This window comes from Pleurodeles waltl, chromosome 6 (assembly GCF_031143425.1).
Source record: "Pleurodeles waltl isolate 20211129_DDA chromosome 6, aPleWal1.hap1.20221129, whole genome shotgun sequence".
Taxonomy (NCBI): domain Eukaryota; kingdom Metazoa; phylum Chordata; class Amphibia; order Caudata; family Salamandridae; genus Pleurodeles; species Pleurodeles waltl.
The window spans coordinates 1553677242-1553681610 of NC_090445.1; positions in this window are offsets into that span (position 1 = coordinate 1553677242).

Consider the following 4369-nt stretch of genomic DNA (forward strand, 5'->3'; position numbering starts at 1 on the left):
CCATAAATTCGGTGACCGACCGTTAGCACCGAAAAAGGCCCAAACAGTGCCGAGATCGTCCGACTTCGGTCGAGACACCGGCACGCAGCCTTCTCGGGACCGAGAAAGTGCTGGAGACAAGCATCGACACCGAGATACCGGTGTAGACACGGCTCGACGCCGAGACAGCGGCACCGAAGAAGATCGACGCCGAGAGGTTTCGGCCCCAAAAAAGTCACCTCGGAGCCGAAAAGATGCAGACAGGGTTTCGGTGCCAAAACAAACTGCAACCGACCCAGTTTCAGGCTCTTATACAGAAGAGCACTCGCTAACCTCCCAAATGCAAAAGCATAGGTTTGAGGAAGAACAACACTCAACGGATGTAGACCATACGCAAAAGCGTATTTTCATATAGCAGGGGACAGGAAAAATAAGCACCCTTCCCCCTATTAGAAGAAAGAGAAGATTGGAGTTCCAAACTGAACAAACACCACAAACAAAAGTGGTGAAAAAAGTTACCCCACCACCCTCTCCTCCACCTGTGATTAACGTCTCACCAGCACAAACTCCATCACATTCCCCAGCTCACACCACCATGAGCCAGGGTGACCAAGATCAAGACGCATGGGACTTATACGATGCCCCAGTGTCAGATAACAGTCCGGAGGCATACCCTACGAAGCCATCTCCACCAGAGGACAGCACTGCGTATTCTCAAGTGGTGGCTAGAGCAGCACAATTTCACAATGTAAGCCTCCACTCAGAACAGGTCGAGGATGACTTTTTATTCAACACACTCTCCTCCACCCACAGCTCCTACCAAAGCCTGCCTATGCTCCCTGGTATGCTCCGGCACGCAAAAGAAATCTTGAAGGAGCCGGTCAAAAGTAGGGCAATCACACCAAGAGTGGAAAAAAAGTATAAGGCGCCTCCTACAGACCCGGCTTTCATCACTACACAGCTGCCACCAGACTCTGTCGTTGTAGGAGCAGCTAGGAAAAGGGCCAACTCCCACACATCTGGAGATGCACCACCCCCAGATAAAGAAAGCCGCAAGTTCGATGCAGCTGGTAAAAGAGTCGCAGCACAAGCTGCAAACCAGTGGCGCATCGCTAACTCCCAGGCACTACTTGCGCGCTATGACAGAGCCCATTGGGATGAGATGCAACATCTCATTGACCATCTGCCCAAGGACCTACAAAATAGGGCAAAACAAGTGGTTGAGGAGGGACAGACCATTTCCAACAACCAAATCCGCTCCTCCATGGACGCTGCAGATACAGCTGCACGGACAATTAATACATCTGTAACTATCAGAAGGCATGCATGGCTCCGAACGTCTGGATTTAAACCAGAGATTCAGCAAGCAGTTCTCAATATGCCTTTTAACGAAAAAGAACTGTTCGGTCCAGAAGTGGACACAGCGATTGAGAAACTAAAAAAAGATACGGACACTGCTAAAGCCATGGGCGCACTCTACTCCCCGCAGAGCAGAGGGAATTACAGCACATTCCATAAAACACCCTTTAGAGGGGGGTTTCGGGGTCAGAGCACACAAGCCAGCACCTCACAGGCAACACCGTCCAGTTACCAGGGACAGTACAGAGGAGGTTTTCGGGGACAATATAGAGGAGGGCAATTCCCTAGGAATAGAGGAAAATTTCAAAGCCCCAAAACCCCTACTACTAAGCAGTGACTCACATGTCACTCACCCCCTCCACACAACACCAGTGGGGGGAAGAATAAGTCATTATTACAAAGCATGGGAGGAAATCACTACAGACACTTGGGTTCTAGCAATTATCCAACATGGTTATTGCATAGAATTTCTACAATTCCGTCCAAACATACCACCAAAAGCACAAAATTTGACAAAACATCATTCCAATCTCCTGGAGATAGAAGTGCAGGCACTATTGCAAAAGAATGCAATCGAATTAGTGCCAAACACACAAATAAACACAGGAGTTTACTCACTGTACTTTCTGATACCAAAGAAGGACAAAACGCTGAGACCAATCCTAGACCTCAGAATAGTGAACACATTCATCAAATCAGACCACTTTCACATGGTCACACTACAAGAAGTAGTACCATTGCTAAAACTACACGACTACATGTCAACTTTAGACCTCAAGGACGTGTATTTCCATATACCAATACACCCATCGCACAGGAAATACCTAAGGTTTGTATTCAAAGGAATACATTACCAATTCAAGGTACTGCCTTTCGGATTAACAACCGCACCAAGAGTCTTTACCAAATGTCTAGCGGTAGTCGCTGCACACATCAGAAGGCAGCAAATACATGTGTTCCCATATCTAGACGACTGGCTAATCAAGGCCCATTCGTTAATAGAGTGCTCAAATCACACAAATCAGATCATACAAACCCTCTTCAAACTAGGGTTCACCGTCAACTTCACGAAATCCAACATTCTGCCGTGCAAGGTACAACAATACCTAGGAGCCATAATAGACACAACAAAAGGAGTAGCCACTCCAAGTCCCCAAAGAATTCTAAATTTCAACACCATCATACAACGCATGTATCCAACACAAAAGATACAAGCAAAGATGATATTACAACTCCTAGGCATGAGGTCTTCATGCATAGCCATTGTCCCAAACGCAAGACTGCACATGAGGCCCTTACAACAGTGCCTAGCATCACAGTGGTCTCAAGCACAGGGTCATCTTCTAGATCTGGTGTTAATAGACCGCCAAACTTACCTCTCGCTTCTGTGGTGGAACAACATAAATTTAAACAAAGGGCGGCCTTTCCAAGACCCAGTGCCACAATACGTAATAACAACAGATGCTTCCATGACAGGGTGGGGAGCACACCTCGATCAACACAGCATACAAGGACAATGGAACGTACATCAAACAAAACTGCATATAAATCACCTAGAACTTCTAGCAGTTTTTCAAGCACTAAAAGCTTTCCAACCAATAATAGTTCACAAATACATTCTCGTCAAGACAGACAACATGACAACAATGTATTATCTAAACAAGCAAGGGGGGACACACTCCACGCAGTTAAGCCTGCTAGCACAAAAATTTTGGCGTTGGGCAATTCACAACCAAATTCGCCTAATAGCACAATTTATACCAGGGATCCAAAATCAACTCGCAGAACAAGCCACAGTAGGTCAAGCCGTATTAAGAACATTGTTTCAGACTACTCCCACTCCTACAGGCTGAGCCACCGCTTTGGGGAGATAACTGCTTACTAGTCTATGCAAAACATGCGTATCTACAGCGACAGATGCCATTGAACTGAAAATGTCACTTACCCAGTGTACATCTGTTCGTGGCATCAGTCGCTGTAGATTCGCATGTGCCCACCCGCCTCCCCGGGAGCCTGTAGCAGTTCGGAAGGTACCTTCAACTATTTGTATATATATTATTTTAACCTTAAATAGGCACATACTTAGTCACTCCATTGCATGGGCACGATTACTACAATACAACTCCTACCTCACCCTCTGCGGGGAAAACAATCGAAGATGGAGTCGACGCCACCCTCTGCGGGGAAAAACAATCGAAGATGGAGTCGACGCCCATGCGCAATGGAGACAAAAGGAGGAGTCATTCGGTCCCGTGACTCGAAAGACTTCTTCGAAGAAAAACAACTTGTAACACTCCGACCCAACACCAGATGGCGAGCTATGCAAAACATGTGAATCTACAGCGACTGATGCCACGAACAGATGTACACTGGGTAAGTGACATTTTCATTTTAGATTGAATGCTGGACGTTTTAATGAAGTGCCTCGCGGGAAGCAGAATCAGTCAGTGTCCAGGTGTGTTAATGGCTGGCAAAAGCTATCAAGCAGTTTGCACCCTAAGTATGGTTGAAACGTTCACCCTGCTGCTCTAAATTGATATACACACGTCACGTTTCCAGGCTTAGTTGTATCACTGAAATGAGCACCCCAATTACCCTGGAATTTCTACTGATTTCGTCCATTGCCGCCGTTTACCCACCTCAAGCATTTTTACTTACTGCCTGATTGCATAGCAGCTCGACTGCTAAGCAACATTTAAAAAAAAAATGACAAAGCCAATAGATCTCGCATAGGAGAAACCTATTGGCTTTGCCAGGGTTTTTCATTTTATTTTATAATAAAGTGTCTAATTTGCAAATATAAAAAAAAAAAAAATCCTTAGTGTTCAATGAAAATTCACTTGTCAATTCTTCAAAGGATTTAAGGTGGGTGTTCCCATAGAAGTCACCAATGCGTCGAACACCCAACTGAGCCCACCTGGCAAAATATTCATCCTTGAAAATATCAGGAAATATAGCATAAAAGCAGCCCCTATATTAGCTTTACTGAGCACTGTCCATAAATATTTCCAGCTCACCCGATCGAAAGCCT